The sequence below is a fragment of the Elephas maximus genome, chromosome 21, assembly GCF_024166365.1.
Source record: "Elephas maximus indicus isolate mEleMax1 chromosome 21, mEleMax1 primary haplotype, whole genome shotgun sequence".
NCBI classification, from domain to species: domain Eukaryota; kingdom Metazoa; phylum Chordata; class Mammalia; order Proboscidea; family Elephantidae; genus Elephas; species Elephas maximus.
Genome location: NC_064839.1, coordinates 68,698,013 through 68,721,677, shown reverse-complemented (window position 1 = coordinate 68,721,677; position 23,665 = coordinate 68,698,013). Strand labels below are relative to the sequence as shown.

Sequence of the window (23,665 nt, the reverse complement as noted above, 5' to 3'; positions counted from 1 at the left end):
TGGGTGTGAAATTGAAAAGTAAATGATACTTTGCTCGGTCTGAACAGAGTTCATCTAGAGCTTTGTCTTTGTTAAATTGAGGGGGAGGTTTATTTACAGACAAAGACTACAAAAGGCACTGTTGTCAGACTGGATACTGATCCCAGACATGTAGTTGATTTCAAAAGGTATGATTTGTGTAGATCTGAGGTAGTGCTCGCTATGATTCGGAATCGACTTGACGGCACTGGGTTTGGTTTTTTGGGTTTGAGGTAGTGCTTATCTGTAAAGCCCCAACAAATGTATCACAGAGAAGGAAATAATATTAAAGTGGGGAAAATAAAAGTGAGATCCACTCTCACGTGGGTACCCCAATTTCCATGTCCATCTACAGTCCATCTGTGGGGTGTGATAGATCACTTTTATACAGCCTTTCTCATCATGGTTTTGTAACTCCCACCAAGTGACTGGGTGGGGCTATGCAAATGATATGCTTGTGGCCCACCAAAGGGATTGGATAGTTTGCTAATAATGTAAATAAGGTGCCTGGCACCCTTATGGGGTGGGACAATGCAAATAAGGTGTATGGAACCCTAATGAGGAGATTGGTCAGCTTTGCCTTCCCGCTAGGCTTAAGGGAGACATGGAGAGAGAGAGAGATAGGAACTGTAACACAGGAGAACAGGAGAGATGGCAGTGCAGCAGTAGCAAGAGCGATAGCAGCAAGAGATGGCTGCAGTGGGGCTTGCTGACTCACAGAGCTGAGAGGTTTAACACTTGCCCAGGAAGAGCCCCAGTAGGGACTGGTGGCAGAAGGCTCCCAGCAGGGCCCAGAGGCAGCAAGATCCCAATAGGGCCCAGCAGCAGAGGGCAAGAAGAAGCTGTCCTGACTGAGGAACTGAGCCCTCAGTTGTTTTTCCTATTACTTCCAAGTTGACCCCGATCCCGAGCTGTACCCTGTTACTTCCCTAATAAGCCACTCAACTATAAGTACGGTTCCTGAGTTCTGCGAGACATTGCAGCTAACTACGGACTCCAAAGACGGGAGGGACAGTACTGAGAGGGAGTGGGAGTAGTTGATGTTAGAGAGGAGGGAGTGGTATAGCAGTTTGGAAAAGTTGGACGTTTGGGACATTTTAACCTCTGCCTTGTAAGAACAAGCTTTGTGCCGATCCTTATAGAAGAAAGTATTCATTTGATTTGCTAATGTTGTGCCCTGTTGCCATTTCAACAAAATTTGTTTAGAAGCTTTTGATGGGAAGTCAGCCAATACTGATATTTTATTGACTTATTAAAAAGCGGTTCATGGACAACTGGATCATAATTTTTTCCTCATCAACCGTTATGTCACCAAAGAGAGGTGAATGATTTGAGGTGGAGGGTAAGCAGCAGGAGTTCAGGCAAGTTTTGAACAGAATATCTGCTTTGTGCAAAGATGTATTGATACGTAACAGGGAAGACAGGTGCCGTGGGGCCCTGAGTCCCCTTCCTCCACTACTATTTGGCTTAGGAGGGCAAATTTGATTGCTGTTAGTCTGTAGACATTTCACCCAGAGTGACACAGGGTAAAAAATTGGTCCATTATATGCATTCTCAGGTAGTAAATTTTCCAAAAGAGACAGGACAATTAGAGCGAGGGAGAGAGAGAGCACTAACACCCAGAAAGTCATTCGGAGGTAATAAAACAGGACAGAAAACATAAGTTGCACTAAGACATTCATTTCAAGTGATCTGCAAATTATTTAGAAAAATAGCAGGGAGATGTAGGAAAATATTCTGTGTTGCAAACTATCGGAGTCAAGAGTGGCACGCATTTAATTTTGAAGGCTGCAGAGTTTAGGCTCATGAATAATCATCTCCTTTTGCAGCGATGTTCAACGCTGCTCTTTCTGGGAGGTAACAGCCCAGACAGTGGCATTAGATCCATCCGCGTCTGGCTAAGTTATTTAACCTCTCTGTGGCTCAGCTTCCTGGTCTATAACGATGCCTGCTTCCCTACTGAAGTTGTTGCGAAGTGTCTAGGTGTATCAGGAACTCAGTTGATGCCCAATACATGTTAGTGACTTTCCCCATGAAATAAACATATGCCAATAAAATATTCTCAAATTCAATTATTTAAAGACTAAAAGCAACAAATTCTCTACATAAATTGCTGTTTCTTAAAGCGGACCTACTTTCTGGGTTTGGGATCTCAAACACTGTTAGCTTGTCTAGCCTTGAGGATTAGTTAGTAGGTTTTTATCATTATGTGATTTATGTCTAAAGATAAGGCAAATGCAAAGTGATTCCTCGGTTTACCCAATAGAAGTTCCATAAAGAAAGCTTTTTTTTTTTTAAATATTGGACAGGCTGAATATACAACTTTTAGGAATTACACAAAATAGCCAAATGCCCATATATAACATTTAATTTGTTAATTTAGTTGTAAATAGTACATATTTTAAATCACATGCATAAAATATTATATTTGCTTAGAAATGCTGCTTTTTCTACACCCACATTTTAATACACATTTTTAAACTTCTCATATGTACCTTCTCTCTGACTGTCTTAATTATGACTAGAGTTCTTTCAGGGCTGGAAATCTTCACATCTGTTTTAGTTGTTTGAGGTAAAACACTTTTAGGATCCATATGAGATGCTATGACTGGAATTTGTATTCCCATATATTTGGATACAGCATTTGCCATTTTATCCTGTAGCATGTATTTTTGATTTCCACAATGTAATCACTTACTCTGTGCTTTCTACAGTTATCTGTAAAAAGAGTGTTAACAAATATCCAACTTCCAGAAGATCACATGGTTTTGATTGAACGCTATCAGGTGATCACTTTCAGGAATGTAGCCACAATTGTGAGGGCTGTTTTTTTTGCTTCAGGTGCAAGTTTACACAGCAAATTAGTTTCTTGTTCCATAATTCATAGACGAATCTTTCCATAACATTTGTTGCTATTCCCGCAATGCGTCAGCACTCTCCACACTGTCAGCATTTTTACCCTGCCCTCCCCATTTCCACCCCTCCAGTTTCCCTACCCTTTCTTGCCTTCTTATCTTTGTGTTTGGGCAAATATTGACCATTTGGTCTTGTATAGATAATAATTGTTCTAAGCAGTATATTCCTCACAGTTGTAATTGTTTATTTTGCAGGCAGATCCATTATTTGGCTGAAAGGTGACTTCCAGTAGTGGCTTCAGTTCCAGGTTAAAAGGTTATCTATCTTAGGGCTGGTGGCGTACTGGTTAAGTGCTACAGCTGCTAACCAAAAGGTCAGCAGTTCGAATCCACCAGGCGCTTCTTGGAAACTCTATGGGCAGTTCTACTCTGTCCTGTAGGGTTGCTATGAGTCGGAATCGACTCTACAGCAATGGGTCTGGTTTGGTTTGATCTTAGGGCCATAGTCTTAGGGATTCCTGTAGTCTTTATCAGTCCAGTAAGTCTGATCTTTTTATGAAGTTGTGTTTTGTTCTTCATTTTTCTCCCATTCTGACTGGGACTTTCTATTATGTCCCTGATCAAAACCATTGGTAGCGGTAGCCAGTACCATCTAGTTCTTCTGGTCTCAGGCTAGAAGAAGCTGTGGTTTGCATGGTCTCTTAGTCCTACGGACTCATTTCTTCCTTGAGTCTTAGGTTTCCTTCCCTCTCCTTTGCTCCAGATGGGAAGAGACCAATAGCTGTATTTTAGATGGCCACTTGCAAGCTTTTAAGACCACATACTCTACTTGCCAAACTGGGATGTAGAACATTATCTTTGTGAATTACTTTACACCAATTGACCTAGATGTCCCCCGAGACTATGGTCCTTAGCCTTCACGTCCAGTAGCTCAGTCCCAGGAGGTGTTTGGATATGTTTAAGAAGTTTCCAATACTGTGCCACCAGGTACTCTATTGTATATATAAACATACATGCAACACCTACAAATATATACAAATATCCACCTCTATACCCATCTACGCACGCACATGCCCTCCCACATCTATACAGCATACATACCTACCTATGTTACCACTGGCAGATTTGGGGTAGTATTGTTGTGGCAGAATTGTAGATGGTATAGCAGTTCCCGCAGTTGTGCTTTATTCTCGCATGCCTCTTAATATCTTCCTTACTGGTCACATTGTACTGACTTCCCCCATGTTGAATATTGCCTTGTCTACTATCGAGAAAGTGACTCTCTCTCCCTTCCCCCTCCCAACCCTGGTAACCATCAGAGAATATTGCTTTCTGTGAGTGACATATTCTTAACTTTTTATAAAAGTGGTTATTGTTGTTAGGTGCCATGGAGTTGGTTCTTACTTATATCAACCCTATGTACAACACAATGAAACATGCTGGGTCCAGCACCATCATCACAATCATTGTTATGCTTGAGCTCATTGTTGGATTCACTGTGTCAACCCATCTTGTTGAGGGTCTTCCTCTCTTTTGCTGACACTTACTTTACAAAGCATGATGTCCTTCTCCAGGGACTGGTCCCTCCTGACAACATGTTCAAAGAACGTAAGATGATGTCTCACTATCCTTACTTCTAAGGAGCGTTCTGGCTGTACTTTTTCTAAGACAGATTTGTTGTTTCTTCTGGAAGTCCATGGTATATTCAATATTCTTTGCCAACACCATGATTCAGAGGTGTCAATTCTTCTTTAGTCTTATGCATTGTCTTGCTTCTCATGAATATGAGGTGATTGAAAACACCACAGCTTGAGTCAGGCACACCTTAGTCCTCAAAATGACACCTTTGCTTCCGGACACTTTGAAGAGGTCTTTTGCAGCAGATTTTCTCAACGAAATATACCCTTTGATTTCTCAATTGTTGTTTCCATGGACATTGACTGTGGATCCAAGTAAAATGAAATCCTTGACAACTTCAATGTTTTCTCCTTTTATCATGATGTTGCTTATAGGTTGTGAGGATTTTTGTTTTCTTTATGTTGAGCTGCAATCCATACTGAAAACTGAGTCTTTGATCTTCATCAGTAAGTGCTCCAAGTCCTCTTTATTTTCAGCAGGCTAGGTTGTCTCATCTGCATATCACAGACCGTTAATGAGTCTTCCTCCATTTCTGATGCCATGTTCTCCTTCATATGGTCCAGCTTCTCAGATTATGTGTTCAGTATACAGATTGAATAAGTATGGTGAAAGGATACAACCCCGAAACACACCCATCCTGACTTTAAACCATGCAGAATCCCCTTGTTCTGTTCGAACCACTGTCTGTTGGTCTGTGTATAGGTTCCGCATGAGCACAATTATAAGTGTTTTGGAATTCCCGTTTTTCGCAATGTTATCCATAATTTATTATGATCCACACAGTCAAATGCCTTTGCATAGTCAATAAAACACAGGTAAACATCTTTCTGGTATTCTTTGCTTTCTGCCAAGATCCGTCTGACACAAACAATGATATCCCTCATTTCATGTCCTCTTTTTTTGTTGAGAATTTTTGTGTCTGTATTCATGGGAGATATTGGTCTGTAATTTTCTTATTTTGTGATATCTTTGCCTGGCTTTAGTATCAGGGTTGTGAGGGCTTCATAGAATGAATTAGGGAGTCTTAGTTCCTTTTCTATGTTCTAGAATAGTTTGAGTAGAATTGGTGTCAATTCTTCTGTGAATGTTTGGTAGAACTCTCCAGTGAAGCCATCTGGGCCAGGGCTTTTTTGTTGGAAGTTTCTTATGACTTCTTCAATTTCTTCTTTTGTTATGGGTTTTTTTAGGTTTTCTATCTCTGTGTGTGTTTAGCTAGAGAGTGAATTTCTAGAAATTTGTTCATTTCTTCTAGTTTTTTTCGTTTGTTAGAATACAAGCTCTCATAATATTTTGTGATAATTCTCTTTATTTCCATTGGTTCTATTGTAACGTCACCTATTCCATTTCTAGTTTTGTTTATTTGCATCTCTTCATTTTTTTCCTTTATCAGTTTGGGCAGTGGTTTGTCAATTTTATTGGTTCTCTCAAAGAACCAACTTCTAGTTTTGTTGATTCTATTGTTTTTCTGTTATCTATTTCATTTATTTCTGCTCTGATCTTTATTATTTCCTTCCTTCTAGTGTCTGTGGACTTCTTTTGCTGTTCCTTTTTTCTGTTTGTTCAAGGTATCTGGTTAAATTATAGATTTTAGATTTTTCTTCTTTTTTGATGTGAGCATTTGTTGCTATACAATTTCCTCTGAGCACTGATTTTGCTGTGTTCCAGAGGAACTTCGTTTTTAGGCCCCCTAAGTATTTTCACTATGCTAGGTTATTTTATCTGTCCATAACTATTAATGTCACCTCTATCTTTAGTTCCTTGATCAGTCTGTTATTTAGTTAACTACTTGAAAGTATTTCTTGAGGATGTGTGAAATGAGTAAAAGATAAAGTAGCTCACAATCTGGGTCATTACAATTTCAGAGATAAATGCCATGGGCTTGCAGTGTTTGGCACTAAAATGCACCACTAGATACACATGCATATACACACACATTCTTGCACAAATGCCTGCACTAGTGAGGGTGGCAGTATTACCAAAAATGAACAAAGAAAAATTCTTGAAGGAGGCATTGCTAGAATTGAGCCTGGAAGGATAAATAAAAATGAATGATTCGCTGGAGAAAAGCAGGTATGGAAGGTCCTGAGGCAAGGGGAAACATAGAGTATTTAGAAAATGCAAGCAATTTTATGTGATTGAATGTAGGCTGTGTATTAGATGGTGATGAGACATTAAATTGGAGAGGGTGGTGGGAGACATGTCGTAGAAAGTCTTGCTTACGAGTCTAAGGAGTTTTGATTATATTCTGAATGAATGGGTGTCATCACTTCATGTTATATGACAGGGAGTGACATAATCAGATTTGTGTTGAACAAAGGTCCCTCTGGCAATATTGTGAAGGAAAGACAGGAAGGAAATGAAATGGAGACAGGGAAATCATCTAATAGGTGAGGAATATCATACGGCTTTCAGTAATTATGATCTAGACCATTTTACTACTCTTCGTAGGAATGTCGAAGCAGGGGTCATTTAACTTCATTACGTACCTAGAGTCTGCAAAGCTCAGAATAAGGTCCAGAAGCCTGAGAATGCTTTCACATCTGTGAGTATTCTTTCTTATGGGAACTGGACACTCTACAGCTTTTCCATACACTTTTCTTAGGACACAGGTATTTCTACAGGTGCACATACAGATACATCCTCCGTGCTTTTTTCCCTAACCTCTAAACCTATGGATATTATAATAATTTTTTACTTGTAGGCGGCAACTTCATAGCTCACCAAAATCAATAAATTCCTCTGCTACACCTTACATGATAAAATGACTTTGTTAATTTGCATGCAAAATGTTGTAAAGTCTTCAGTTTTCAAATTAGAAGGTCAATTTTAGAGCAGGAAATCAGGAGACATTTCTAGGCCAGCATTTGTTCTGCTCCCAGAAGTGGAAGTCTATTTATACAATAGGAGGGTAAATTAGCTTTCATGTTCAAGTATTGCCTGTTATTAGAATTATAAATCACAAAACATTCTGCATAACACAAATACTATAAATACAATTTCAAAACAACCATTAGAACTTAATAATGCATTCTTCTAGTCTAAGCAAAAAATTTAGAAAGAAGTTAAATGTTTGAGAATATCTTACGCTTATCTCAGTGGTTTCAGTCACCATTTCTTACACCCAGATGTACCACATCTTAAATTTTGTTCACACCATGCTCCCTAATCACCTTGAATGTCTTCCTAACAATTCTGCAAAGTATCCCTTAATGATTTCAGCCTGAGATATCCTATATTTCTCTGAACTCCCAGAGCTATTATTGTTGGTAAATATTCATTTGGCAGTAAATCATAAGCTGTCTTGTAAAAACATTTTTCAATTTTTTTTTCTTGAATTGTTGGGATCTATATTTTTTTATAAATAATAGCAACAATTATACCTTTCAAAAGGTTTATAGTTTACAACTCTTTCATGTATGTTATGATCATAAAAAAACACCCCGTGGAATAAAAAAGGGAGATAGTATTATCTGTCCTTTATAGGTAAGGAGAGTTTTCATTGGCCAATATTTTCGGAAGTTGATTGCCAGGTCCTTCTTCCCAGTCTGTCTTAGTCTGGAAGCTTCACTGAAGCCCGTCTGCCATGGACGAGCCTGCTGGTATTTGAAATACTAGTGGCATAGCTTCCAGCATCACAGCAACACGCAAGCCACCACAGTACAACACACTGACAGATGAGTGATGGTAGATAAGGAGACTACTTCGTTCCTTCATTAAATTAGTGGCACTGGGTTATAAAAACAAGAAGATACATTTCATTTTCTCAAGGAGTTCAAAGTGTAGTTGGAGAGACAAGCAATGAGGACTTGCTTGCAGAAAATAACACAGACCATAAATAAGAAAACCAAGTCTTAACTCACCCTCTCTCTACTAAACTTCATCAGAACTGTTTCCTGTCTGGTTCAGAAATGACTTCCATATTGGTCAAATCAACAATGCTTTTAAGTCTTTACCTTGCTGACAGTAGTAATGGAAACAGGATATTTTTGTTTCATTATATTCTCTAAGTGTCTGTTTTTAAAATCAGTACCACTCAGGCTATTTTGCAGGTTCTTCCTTCTTGCCCAATCAGTCTAGCCATATGCTTCTCATTTCAATCCATATATTTTCTGGGACAATCTCATTCACTTTCACGGCTTTGATTAACTTCTCAATGATAAGAATTCCCAAACCTCTATTCTCAGCCCACATAAACCTTCTAAGGTCCTGACATATATATCCAGCTTGAGACTTCGCTTGGATATTTCTGTACTCCTTGATTTCAGTTTGTTCAAAACTGAATTCATTATCCCTCTTCCCAAATTGAAGTCCCTGGGTGGTGCAAACCATTAAGTGCTTGACTACTAACGAAAAGGTTGATGGTTCAAACCCATCCAGAGGCACCTTGAAAGACAGGCCCGGCAGTCTGCTTCTGAAAGGCCACAGCCTTGAAAACTCTGTGGAGCACACAGTCCCACTCTGCACACATAGGGTCACCATGAGTTAGAATCAACTTGAGAGCAACTGATAACAACAGCATCTTCCAAATTATCTTTATTCCCTTGTTCCCTATTTTGATAAATATCTGCACATCGGCCTACTGTTAGAAACCTGAAAGCTGGATGTCATATCCATTTAATCACAAGTTTAATTTCTTGATATTTCTTAAATCTAGTCCCTGGTCTCCAGATATAGCCACTGCCCCTGTATGATTTTCTATCACTTTCTATTTGGTCTCTGTGTGCTTAATCTTCTCCCATTGGTGTCCATTCTCAACATAGCAAACAGAGACATGTCTTTAAAAATGAAACTCAGATTATTCCACTTCCTGTTTCAACTCCTTAAGACTTCTCCTTGCTCATTCCAATCAAGGTCACATTACTTTCCCAGTTCTCCAAGATCTGGTCCCTGCCAATTCTACAGCTATATCTCTATTCTTTTTTCTTTCTTTTTTTTTTAACTTTAAGCTCTGGTCCAATCATTTATTTCTTACACATTCTTTCTCTCATATGCAACTTTGCTCATACCGTATCACTTGCTTGGAAGTCTGCTTTTTCACTTCTTACCTCACTAATTCCTAAATCTCATTCTGTTTCATTTAGAAGGTTTCTAAAATATTCTAATGTTATTTCCACATGACTTTATTTTATTACACTCTTCATATATTAGAATTATTGAAGAGTCTCTGTTCTCCTATCACTCTTCATATGAAATTGCAATTATTTGTTTGTCCACATTCTCCATCATATATCTGCCTGTACAGTATATCAGTTATGTCTTATTTTCTCCTATATCCTGATGTCTTATGCCAACTCTAGCTTTAAGAAATATTTACTACACTAATTAATGAGTGAATGGGTGAATGAACTTGGAGTGAGAGGACTCCAAATCCTCTACTCTTCACATTGAATCACACTGCCTACCATCAGGTATTTTTAGAATTTATACTGTTCTGCTGAGAAAATAGTATGCAGTAGTACACAATAATAGACTCTTGAAGTATACAGTGCTTAAAAAATGGGTTTGGGAAAGAGTTATGGGTTTAAACTTCCATTACTCAATCTGTTAGCTCTGTAACTTTACACAAGTTACTTAAATGTAACATGGGATAGTAATATCCACTACATAGGCTTGTCGTGAAAATTAAATAAGATAACAAATGTTGTATTCAGTTTTGAATTGGTAGCCTGGCACATAGAAAGTACTAAATTCATGTATATTTAAAAAAAAAATTGATACTTTCATTATTTTATTTATTTATTTTTTTATTAATAGAGAGATAATATACAATATTATTAACTATCAGAACTCTTAAGGAGCCCTGGTTGCACTGTGGTTAATGTGCTTGACTACCAACCTTAAGGTTGATGGTTTGAATCCAGCAACTGCACTGTGGGAGAAAGAAGTGGCAGTCTGCTTCTGTAAAGATTTACAGCCTTAGAAATCTTATAGGGTCACTATGATTTGGAACTGATTTGAAGGCAGTAGGTTTGGTTTTTTTGCTATCAGAATTCTTATCATTAGATGATAAAGAATTATAAAAGGCATGGGGGTTCCTCTTTAAATTGAATTCCATTCCAACCCTGAACTCAGTGAGTATTTTCTCTCATGCTTTCTTTAGGTGAAGTGTGTGTGTGTGTGTGTGTGTGTGTCAGGGTCAGGGTAGGCTTTGCTAAAAAAATCCTTCACTGGGGAGTGTATTGTATAGGGCGTAGGCCCAGGGATACATATTTCATCCAGTGTGGACAATCTTAAAAAAGTAATTCTTTTTTTTCTGTGGCATGGACATAGACACTGTATCACCTTAGTAGCAAGTGAAGGCTTTTGTTGAGAAGAGAAGGTTTCTTAGAGAAAGGGACTAACATAATCTAACAGATATAAAAAATTTAAAGGAGGCCGACCTTTGTTTTCTTAATGAGACCTTCAAAATAAAAGTGAAAGAGGGTATTCATAATCTTAGTTATAGAGTCAGGAACCAAGGCCACCAAGGGGAGAACTTAGGTTTTTTATCCTTTGTGATTTCCCCATGAACACCAGGATTCTATGGCAGTTTTTTCAAATATCAGTAATTTCTTTTCATCTTCATCGTTATTAACTCCAAAAAATATCAATAGGGAACATGAAAATGAACATAGTACCTACCATATAATGGACAATACTTTTAGTGATTTACACATATTAACTCTTAACCCTTGTAAAAAGGCCATGGAAGAGTTATTGTTATTATCTTTCTTTTATGGACAGATAAACTGAGGCACAGAAAGTTTAAGTTACTTACTCAGTGCCAGATAGTTATGAAATAAGTCACTTACTCAGTGCCAGATAGTTATGAAATACAGAGTTGAAATTTGAACTCAAGCATTCTGAATGGAGGGCTCATGTTCTTAACCACTGCAGATACCACTTCTCTATAGTGAAGCCCCACGTCCTCACCACGTGCTGTTATCTCCCCATCATAGAGAGGCCCTTGCAGCCACTTCTGGGTCAAATACTCACTTCAAATCTAGAGCTACTTGCTGACAGCCAATTCTAAGGAAAATGTTCTCATATTACTTCTACTCCCAAATATACAAAACCACCAAGACTTATGGATTGGGCTCAGTAAAGCTTTGTGAGTTTAAACATTTGAGAGCAAAACCCATAAAACCCATCATTGGACAGAGGGCAAGTCACAAGAACAACAACAAACAAAACCCAACGAGAGAAAGGCAAGTGTCCCCAGTCCCACATCTGTCCAGATCCTAGTCTGAGGATTACTCACTTGTGTCATAGTACAGAGGGCAAACATCTGTTTCTCTATTTCCCTAGGCTGGAGAGGGTATGGAATTCCAAGTCTTATGTCTTCCAGTTGGAAAAGATTTTCCTTGGCCATTTTATAAACAAATCAGAGAGCAGGCAGGAAGGATGAGTCTCAGTTGGAAATGAGGTAACGTACGTAAAAGGGTGTAGCACCAGGCTGAGGATGGAAAGTTGCTGGAGGTGTATGAAAACAACAGAAATGACTCAGGGGATGTGTGATTGCATCCGGAAAGGAGATAAAAATCTGAAAAGGGAGGCATATGGGACAGAGGGAAAGGGGTCAGATAGGGAGTCCGGGGGAATGCAAGAGGAGAAAGAGGGTTGATGGACCGAGAAAGGGCTATTGTGGAGTGGTATGTGTTATATACCTGGGGATGAATGAGAACATCTTCTTGTCAAAGCACAGTCAAAGAACTTTTGGAGGAGGTGGAGAGTGAGGAAGGTTTATAAGTGAAGGTACCAAGGAGGCCTGAGTGTCAAAACCAGCTGCCAAAGGAGGTACCTCAGAAGAAAAGTCTGGTGATTTACTTCTGAAAGATCACAACCGTTGAAGAGCCCACGGATCACAGGTCTACTCGAACACATGTGGGTTTTCCATGAATCAGAACTGATTCAGAGAAGACTGGCTTGAGGGTAGTGGTGGTTCAGTGACAGAAGCCTTCCCTTCAATTTGGGAGCCCTGGGTTTGATTCCTGGCCAATGCACCTCAAGGGCAGCCACTACCTGTCTGTCAGAGGGGGCTTTCGTGTTGCTAATGATGTTGAACAGGTTTCAGGAGAGCTTCCAGACTAAGACACAGAAGAAAGGCCTGATAATCTATTTCTGAAAAGCAGTCAGTGAAAACCCTAGGGATTACAATGGTCCGATTTCACTGTGCATGGGGTCACTATGAATTGGGGGCTGACTTGATGGCAGCTGTCAACAACAACCAAAGATTTGGGTTCCTAGGAAGAAGTCAAGACAAATCTTTCAAAACAGAATGGACACATGCACGCTGTGGTGGGCAGGACAAGGTGAGAATGGACACAGCGAGCGTGCACGCTGTGGTGGGCAGGACAAGGTGAGAATGGACACAGCGAGCGTGCACGCTGTGGTGGGCAGGACAAGGTGAGAATGGACACAGCGAGCGTGCACGCTGTGGTGGGCAGGACAAGGTGAGAATGGACACAGCGAGCGTGCACGCTGTGGTGGGCAGGACAAGGTGAGAATGGACACAGCGAGCGTGCACGCTGTGGTGGGAAGGACAAGGTGAGAATGTAAAGATTTTCTTGCAGAGAATTGTGCTACACTATTCCTTATGACACTTCCTTTTCTTTTGATTTTTTTTTAAATTGTGTTTTACATGAAATTTTACAGCTCGAGTTAATTTCTCATTCAAAAATTTATGCATATATTGTTTTGCGACATTGGTTGCAATCCCCACAATGTGACAGCATGCTCCCCCTTTCCACCATGGCAGACTTACTGGTCTGACAGAGCCTGGAGGAACCCCCAAAACTATGGCCCCTGGACACTCTTCTAACCCAGAACCGAAACCATTCCCGAAGCGCACTTTTTTTTTTTTATAATTTTTATTGTACTTTAAGTGAAAGTTTACAAATCGAGTCAGTTTCTCACACGAAAACCCATATACACCTTGCTACGCACTCCCAATTACTCTCTCCCTAATGAGACAGCCTGCTCGCTCCCTCCACTCTCTCTTTTTGTGTCCATTTCACCAGCTTCTAACCCCCCTGAAGCCCACTTTTCAGACAAAGATTAGATAGGCCTATAAAACAAAAATGACACATATTTTTTATTTTCTTTTCTTTTGTGTCTTTGGCTTCGTTTAGTCTAATTTTCCAACCAATGCCTAATTTATGTTACCCTGCTCTATTTTATCCATCTTTGTTAATCTTCTTAACAAGTTCTTGATATGAAACAATGTTGTATATAGATCAAAACCACCCTAAAATTAATCTATTTATGTTTTTATCCATAAAAGTCTTGAAATCAAAAGGCTGTTAGGCCCCAAAGCATTTTTAGGGAACACCAAGGAAAGGGAGGTATGATGAGATTAGGTCTTCTGCCATGAGAATTCTAGGAAATAGAGAAAGTTGTGACATACAGAAAAATTAAAAACTTGCTGAATACTTGAAACTAGCAACCAGAAAGAAGAAGTAGAAAATCAACCTATGTATGAGGAATTTTGTTTCTCTTTGGGTGGCTTTTTATGCTTCAGTTACATATGTTGTTGGCATGACAAGGTGGCTGGAACCACAGAAGTGTGATTCCATCTCTAGCTGGAGCTGGGTCATTGCAAATATGAAAGGGTCCAGTATACACTTCCCTTATTATTCTCAAAGCTTACCTAAATGAATATTGTGTAAATCACAGAGTATTATGGATAGATTTATGTCATCTCAAAATATGTCTTGAAATCCTAATCACTGTGCCTGTAAATATGACCCTGCTTGGAAATAGGAATTTTCTTTTGTTATGTTAATGAGGTCATACCAGAGTAGGCTGGGTCCTAAACCTAATCACTTTTGAGTCATAAAAAGATCAGAATAGACACAGGAGGAAGACAGACACTAAGGAATGGCAAGGAAATCCTAGGGCTACTGACAAGGCAGAACCTCTCCCTGGAGCCGCACTCTGAATTTGAACTTTTAGCCTCCAGGACTGTGAGAAAATAAATTCCCATTCTTTAAAGTCACTCACTTGTGGTATTTCTGCTATGACCACTAGATAACTAAGACACAGAGCATAGGATACAGCTGACACACAATTGATTTAAATAAATACTTATTTAAAAAAATTATAAGTATGTGAAATATAATACTTGTCAGAGCATATTTAATATAGACAAACAGGTAAAAGAAAAATAATGGGAAAAAAATCCATGTATTCATTACCTGGTTTTAAAAATAGGACATTATAAGTACCTTTGGAGCCCTTGTATGCCCTTCTCCAATCATATGCTCCTCTATGATACAGACCTGGGAGTGGATTTTTTTTGGTTATAGGGTGGAAACATGCATATCTTTCCCACATATTTTCAGAGTCTTTTCCCAGAAGATTGCACTAATTTACACTCCTATCAAGAGTAGATAAGAGTATTTGATCCTGTAACTTCAACATTCAATATCTTTTAATATTTTGGTAATCTGATGAATACGAAATAATGTCTTACTGTAGCTTGTTTTTGTATTTATGTTATTGTCAAATGGGCAGGGCATTATTGTCATTCACTTTCAAATTGCATGATAAGACTATTCTGGGAACATGGTGGTGGTGATGCCATAGATTTTGAAGTTCTCCAAAATAGCAGAATAATAATAATAATAAAATCAAAGACCCATGGAAAACATTCTTAAAAAGAAAGACGAGAAAGAGAGAGAGAGAGAGAGGGAGGGAGGGAGGGAGGGAGGGAAGGAAGGAAAGAAGAGAGAAAGAGAGAGAGAGAAAGAAAAAGAAAGAAAGAGGGAAAGACAGAAAAAGAAAGAAAGAGGGAAAGACAGAAAGAAAGAAGAAAGAAAAGAGAGAGAGAGAAAGAAAGAGAGAGAGAGAGAGAAAGAAAGAAAGAAAGAAAGGAAGGAAGGAAGGAAGAAAGAAAGAAAGAGAATAAATAAAAGGAGGTGAAAAGGTGTCTCCATGAAACCTCATATACTAGTGAATGGGTACAAACCACTAACAGCTACAAGACTCAGGTGGTTTAAACATCTATGGACTCTTGATGGCCCCCAAAAGAGGTGGTTGTTGTGTTGTTAGGTGCCATTGGGTCTATTCTGACTCATGGTGACATCACATGACAGAGTAGTACTTGTCCCATAGGGTTTTCTTGGCTATAATCCTTTCAGAAACAGATTGTCAAGTCTTTTCTACTGTGGAGCCGCTGGGTGGGTTTGAACTGCTAACCTACCTATTAACAGCTGAGCACTCGTCTGTTGCATCACAAGGGCTCCTTCAAGAAGAGAATCCTCGAATTTCCAACAGGTCTTCATTGAAAAAGGCAATGGACCAATCTGTGATTATAATTTGAAACTGAGAAGGGGTAATGTAGGATTTAATCTGCAGATTGGAACCTTGAAAGTAGAAATGCTATTCTGAACAACTTTTTCTTCTTAATAATATAGGAAAAACCATTTCACTTGAAATAAATGAAAGAAGGAAATAACTATGCTATTAAAGTTATTAAAATATTAAAATCATTACAAAAAAGAGGATAAAAGGGCTATTTCTATTGAAGTCAATGAAAGTGTTCCAGAAATAATGAACCCCCCAAAAAGGATTAAAATAAAACCTAATGTTTCAAAACAAGTTAAAAGAAATTAAGAACGTGATAGAAAAGCAGCATAAATAAGAATTGGAAAAATTCACAAAGGAGCCCACTGGGTAAAAGAAAGATGTGAATAGAGGTGGCAGTACTCTGGAAAGAAAAATTTAAAAACGTTATTTCAGAAACTTGAATACTAAACTTGAAGGAAAATAAAATGAATAAACAAAACAGAAAGTTCCCTTTAAATTATTCTATGTGTTTGTCTTTCTGGCTTGTATTCTGAGTAATTCCTTTAGATTTATTGAGTTATGTATAATCTGCTATTTACTTGTCCAATGGGTTTTTAATTTCCAGTCTTTGATTTTTTCAAAAAGTTCTTTTTGCTTCTTTTTCAATTATGTCTGGTCAATTTTAATAATTTCTTGTAACAATTTTATGCTTTTAATTTCCAATTATATTTCTTTAAACATATTTGTTTTATGTACAGTCTGATAATTTTATTAACTGTAGCCTTTGTGGGCCTGATTCATAGTTGTTTCTGTTGATTTTGCTCATGGTGGCTTGTTTTTTTGTGTGTGTTCAGTAATTTTGTATTGTGAAGCCAAGTTCCTTGGAAATGCAACTGCCAGATTTCACAAAGGCATTTGTTTAAATTGCATTCATTTAAGGCATAGTTATGTTTATTTCTGCCAAGAGCCTGAGCATCCTATCAACAAAGGAATATTTTATCTCAATTTGTTTGACTTGGGGCTTTTAGACCTTATATGCCTGTGGACTTAGGTTAGGAATTTTCAGAGGAGACTCTACTTTTTTTTTTTTTTTCTATTCTACCCACAGTCAATGTAGTGATAGTAAAATCCACTTCTTTGGAACTAGTTTCTTTCTCCCCTCTTCTCATTTCCTCTCCTCTCTCTTCTCTCCTTTCTTCCCCCCTCCTCTTCTCTCCTGTTCTCTCTATCTCACTCTCTTCCATCTGGCCTCCATGTGTCTCTCCTTTCTGCCTTCCTCTCTTTCCCAGTTTAATCACGGAATTTGTTTAGTTGAGGGTCCTGGAATTTTTCAGAAGTCTTTCCAAAATTATACCCTGTTAGGGCCCTAGCTTTGGACAACTGCTCTTGGCTTTTCCGTGACTCATTAGGACTCAGGATCAAAGCAGTGATTCTCTGTTGAATGTGCCATTTTCACTTTTGGAGCACTTGGAATCTTTTATGTGATCTTTTTTCAATTGTCTAAATGACTAAGGAATGCTGTTAGCATTTAATGTCCAAGAGAAAGGCAGAGTCCTGAAGAAAATGACTCCTTTTGAGGAACATTGCTTTCTTCTAAAGTCTAGACCAGACTATCAAAATTGGCAAATGTCTGCAACAAACTGGGTAACCTAGACCAAATGGACAAACTCCTAGAAGCACACAACCTACTGAAACTGACTCAAGTAGAAACAGAAAGTCTCAATAGACCCATAAAAACAAGTAAAGAGATAGAATCAGTGATCAAAAATCTCCCAACAATGAAAAAAAAAAGTATTGGGCCAGATGGTTTCATTAGGGAGTTTTAACAAACATTTAGAGAAGAATCGACACCAATACTGTTTAAACTTTTCCAAAAGACAGAGAAGCAAGGAACACTCCCTAATTCATTCTATGAAGTAAACATAACCCTGATATGCAAACCAGAAAAAGACACCACAAGAAAAGAAAATTACAGGCCAATTTCTCCTATGAATACAGATGAGAAAATCCTCAAAAAAACACCAGTGAATAGAATCCAACAGCATATTAAAGCAGTCATACACCGTGACCAAGTGGGCTTCATTCCAGGAATGCAGGGATTGTTCAACATTAGAAAATCAATCAATGTAATATACCACATCAATAGAACAAAGGAAAAGAACAACATGATCATTTCTGTGGATGCAGAAAAAAGCATTTGATTAAATTTAACATGCTTCCGGTTGAAGACACTAAAAGGAGATTAGAAAACAAAGGAAATCACTCAGTATGATTCAGGGTATACATAAAAAGCCAGTAGCCAACATTACAATTAATGGAGAAAGACTGAGAGCTTTTCCCTTGAAATCAAGAACAAGACAACAGTGTTCATTCTCACCACTTCAATTCAATATTGTATTAGAAGTCCTAGCCAGAGCAATAAGACAAGAAAAAGAAATAAAATGTATTCAGATTGGAAAAGAAGAAATAAAATGATCTCTATTCACGGATGGAAACCCTGGTGTCGTACTGGTTAAGTGCTCTGGCTGCTAACCAAGAGGTTAGCAGTTTGAACCCACCAGGCACTTGGAAACTCTATGGGGCAGTTCTACTCTGCCCTACAGGGTCACTCTGAGTTGGAATTGACTCAATGGCAATGGGTTTGTGTTCTATTCAGGGATGAATCCACAAGAAAACAAAGGAATTTAGCAAAGTTGCAGGATATCAGGTCAACAAAATCAAAACAAACAAACAAACAAAAAAACCCAGCAATAAGAAATCTGAAAGGGAAATAAGGGAAACAATTGGATTTATAATAGCACTGAAGAGAATAAAATACTCAGGAATAAATCTAACCAGGGACATGAAGGACTTATACAATGAACACTATAAATCACTGCTGAAAAAGATTAAAGAATTAAATAAACTGAAAGATGTTCCATGTTCATGGATAGGAAAACTTAATATTGTTAAGATCACACAAAGTGATCTATGGATTTAATGCAATCCCGATCAAAATTTCAACAGCCTTCTTTACAGAAATAGAACAATGAATCCTCAACTTTATATGGAATGGGAAGAGACCCTGAATAACTAAAGCAATGTTGAAAGAGAAAAGCAAATTAGGAGGACTCACTCTTCTTCATTTTAAAACATAATGTACAGCTAGAGTAATTAAAACAGCCTAGTACTGGAATAACAACAGACACTGAAACCAATGGAATAGAAGTAAGAGTCCAGAAATAAACCTATACATCTACAGTCAATTGGTTTTTACAAGGGTGCTAAGTCCACTCAGTGGGGAAAGAAGAGTCTCATCAATACATGATGTTGAGAAACACAGGCACCAGAAGAAAGGAAATAATAAAAATTAGGCACAAATAAATGAAATAGAGAATAGACAAACAATTGAAAGAGTTGATAAGACCAAATGCTGGTTCTCTGAAAAGATCAATAAAATCAATAAACCACTGGCCAAACTGACAAAAGAAAAACAGGAGAGGAAACAAATAACCCAAATAAGAAATGAGAGGGGCAATATCACAACAGACCCAACTGAAATGAAAAGAATCATAACAGAATATTACGAAAAATTGTATTCCAACAAATTTGAAAACCTAGAGGAAATGGACAAATTTCTACCTACCTAAACTAACACATACTTGCTGAAAGTGAAGAGGACTTGAAGCACTTACTAATGAAGATTGAAGACCACAGCCTTCAGTATGGACTGCGCCTCAACATAAAGAAAACAAAAATCCTCACGACTGGACCAATGAGCAACAACATGATAAACGGAGAAAAGATTGAAGTTGTCAAGGATTTCATTTTACTTGGATCCACAATCAACAGCCATGGAAGCAGCGGTCAAGAAATCAAAACACACATTGCACTGGGTAAATCTGCTGCAAAGGACCTCTTCAAAGTGTTGAAGAGCACAGATGTCACCCTGAAGACTAAGGTGTGCCTGACCCAAGCCATGGTATTTTCAATCACATCATATGCATGTGAAAGCTGGACAATGAATAAGGAAGACAGAAGAAGAGTTGATGCCTTTGAATTGTGGTGTTGGTGAAGAATATTGAATATACCATGGACTGCCAAAAGAACGAACAAATCTGTCTTGGAAGAAGTGCGGCCAGAATGCTCCTTAGAGGCAAGGATGGCAAGACTACATCTTACATACTTTGGACATGTCGTCAGGAGGGATCATTCCCTGGAGAAGGACATCATGCTTGGCAGAGTACAGGGTCAGCAGAAAAGAGGAAGACCCTCAACGAGGTGGATTGACATAGTGGCTGCAACAATAAGCTCAAGCATAACAATGATCGTAAGGATGGTGCAGGACTGGGCAGTGTCTCGTTCTATCGTGCATAGGGTTGCTGAGTCAGAACCGACTCGACGGCACCTAACAACAACAAAACTAACATAAACAAAGGTAGAACAACTAAATAAACCTATAACAGAAGAAACTGAAGAAGTAATTAAAAAACTCCCTCTCCCACCCCCTGCAAAAAAAAAGCCCTGGCCCTGTTGGCTTCACTGGAGAATTCAACAAAACTTTAGAGAAGAGTTAACATCACTATTACTAAAGGTATTTCAGGGCACAGAAAAGAAAGGAATACTCCCAACCTCATTCTATGAAGCCAGCATAATCCTGATAACAAAATCAGGTAAAGACACCACAAAAAAAGAAAATTACAGACCAATATCCCTCATGGCTATAGATGCAAAAATCCTCAACAAAATTCTAGCCAATAGAATCCAACAACATACTAAAAAAATAATTCACCCTAACCAAGTGGGATTCCTACCAGGTATGCAGGAATTGTTCAATGTTAGAAAAATAATCAATGTAATCCATCACTTAAATAAAAGATAAGAACCACATGATCTTATTAATTGATGCAGAAAATGCATTTGACAATGTTCAATACCCATTCACGATAAGGGACATTCCTCAACATAAGAAAGGGTACTTACACAAAGCCAATGGCCAACATCATCCTAAATGGAGAGACTGAAAGCATTCCCCTTGAGAATGAGAACCAGACAAGGATGCTCTTTATCACCACTCTTAGTCAACATTGTGCTGGAGGTCCTAGCCAGAGCAGTAAGGCAAGAAAAAGAAATAAAAGGCATCCAAATTGGTAAGGAAGAAGTTAAAGCATCCCTATTTGCAGATGATATGACCTTATACACAGAAAACCCCAAAGACTCCACAAGAAAACTACTGGAACTATTAGAAGATTCCAGCAAAGTATTGGGATACAAGTTAAACATATATAAATCAGTTAGATTCCTCTACACCAACAAAGAGAACTTTGAAGAGAAAATCACCAAATCAATACCATTTACAATAACCCTCCAGAGGAGAAAATACTTAGGAATAAATCTAACCAGAGACATAAGAGACCTATACAAAGAAATCTTCAAGACACTACTCCAAGAAAATAAAAGAGACTTACATATGCGGAAAAACATACCTTGCTCATAGATAGGAAGACCTAACGTTGTGAAAATGTCAATTCTACCCAAAGCAATCTGCAGATACGATACAATCCTGATCCAAATTCCAATGACATTTTTGAACAAAATGGAGAAAAAAGTCACCAACTTCATATGGAAAGGGAAGAGGCTCCAGATAAGTAAAGCATTACTGAAGAAGAATGAAGTGGGAGGCCTCACACTACCTGACTTTAGAACCTATTATACCTCCACAGTAGTCAAAACAGCCTGGTGCTGGTACAATGGATACATAGATCAATGGAACGGAATTGAGAATCGAGACGTAAATTCATCCACCTATGCGTAGCTAATATTTGACAAAGGCCCAAAATCCCTTAAATGGGGAAAAGACGGTCTCTTTACAAATGGTGCTGGCACAACAGGATGTCCATCTGCAAAAAAAAGATACAAGACCCATACTTCACATCATGCACAAAAACCAACTCAAAATGGATCAAAGACCTAAATATAAAATCTAAAACAATAAAGATCATGGAAGAGAAAGTAGGGACAATGCTAGGAGCCATAATACATGGCATAAACAGAATACAAAACATAACTAACAATGCACAAACACCAGAAGAGAAACTAGATAATTGGGAGCTCCTAAAAATCAAACACTTATCATCATCCAAAGACTTCACCAAAAGAGTAAAAAGACAAACTACAGACTCGGAAAAAATTTTGGGGTACAACATATCCGATCAGGGTCTAATCTCTAAAATCTACAAGATATTACAAAACCTCAACAACAAAAAGACAAATAACCCAATTTAAAAAATGTGTAAATGTAACAGACCACATCTACCATGGCCTCCACCAGACTGAGTCCAGTACAACGAGACGGTGGCTGGCTACCACCACTGACTGCTCTGACAAGGTTCATAATAGAGAGTCCCAGGCAGAGCTGGAGAAAAATGTAGAACAAAATTCTAACTCAAAAAGAAAGACCAGACTTTCTGGCCTGACAGAGGTTGGAGAAACCCTGAGAATATGGCCCCCGGACATACTTTTGGCTCAGTGATGAGGCCATTCCTGAGGTTCACCCTTCAGCCGAAGATTGAACAGACAGACTTATGGAACAAAACAAGACTAAAGGGGTACACCAGCCTTGGGGCAGTGACTGGAAGGCAGGAAGGAACAGGAAAGCTGGTAATAGGGAACCCAGGACTGAAAAGGGAGAGTGTTGACATGCTGTGGGGTTGTTAACCAATGTCATACAATGATGTGTGTACTAATTATTTGATGAGAAACTAGTTTGTTCTGTAAACTTTCATCTAAAGTTCAATTAAAAAAGTTAAAAAAAATAAAAAATGGGCAAAGGGTATGAACAGGAACTTCACCAAAGAGGAAGTTCAGGCAGCTAATAGCTAATGAAGATATTCATTAGCCACTAGAGAAATGCAAATCAAAACTACAATGAAATATCTCACCCTAAAGAAAAAGGCTAGCATTAATCCAAAAAACACAAAATAATAAATGTTGGAGAGGTTACGAAGAGACTGGAACACTTACACACTGCTGGTGGGAATGTAAAATGGTACAACCACTTTGGAAATCCATTTGGTGCTTTCTTAAAAAGCTAGAAATAGAACTACCATACTATCCAGCAATCCCACTCCTTGGAATATATCCTAGAAAAATAAGAGTCCTCACAGGAATAGATGTATGTACACCCATGTTCATTACAGCACTGTTCACAGTAGCAAAAAGTTGGAAACAACCTAGGTGTCCATCAACAGACAAATGATTAACAAATTTTGGTATATACATACAATGGAATACTACACAAAGGTAAAGAAAAAGGATGAATCCGCCAAACATCTCACAACATGGATGAATCTGGAAGGCATCATGCTGAGTGAAATTAGTCAGCCGCAAGAGGACAAATATTGTATGAGACCACTATTATAAGAACTCAAGAAAAATTTTAAACCCAGAAGAAAACATTCTTTGATGGTAACGAGGGTGGGGAGGGAGAGACAGGGGAATTCACGAACTAGATGGTAGGCAAGAATTATCTTAGGTGAAGAGAAGGACAACTCACAATACAGGGGAAGTCAGCACAACTGGTCTAAACCAAAAGCTAAGAAGTTTCCTGAACACAGCCAGACACTTCAAGGGACAGAGTAGCAGAAGCAGAGGTATGGAGACTATGATTTTGGGGGAACATCTAAGTCAATTGGCTTAACAAAGTTTATTTGGAAATATTCTGCATCCCACTTTGGTGAGCAGCATCTATGGTCTTAAAAGCTTGCTAGTGGCCATCTAAGGTGCTTCAATTGATCCCAACCCACCTGGAGCAAAGGAGAATGAAGAACACCTAAGAAGAAGGAAAATACTAGCCCAAGAGACAAAAGGGCCACATAAACCAGAGACTCCATCAGCCTGAGACCAGA

The 23,665-nt window shown here is 38.4% G+C and overlaps 1 protein-coding gene across 1 annotated transcript in view; it reads right to left on the bottom strand.

The window, feature by feature from the left end:
* The window catches only part of GALNTL6 (polypeptide N-acetylgalactosaminyltransferase like 6), a 1,356,076-nt gene that overhangs the window by 511,742 nt on the left and 820,669 nt on the right, over positions 1 to 23,665 (bottom strand). The window lies entirely within an intron of this gene.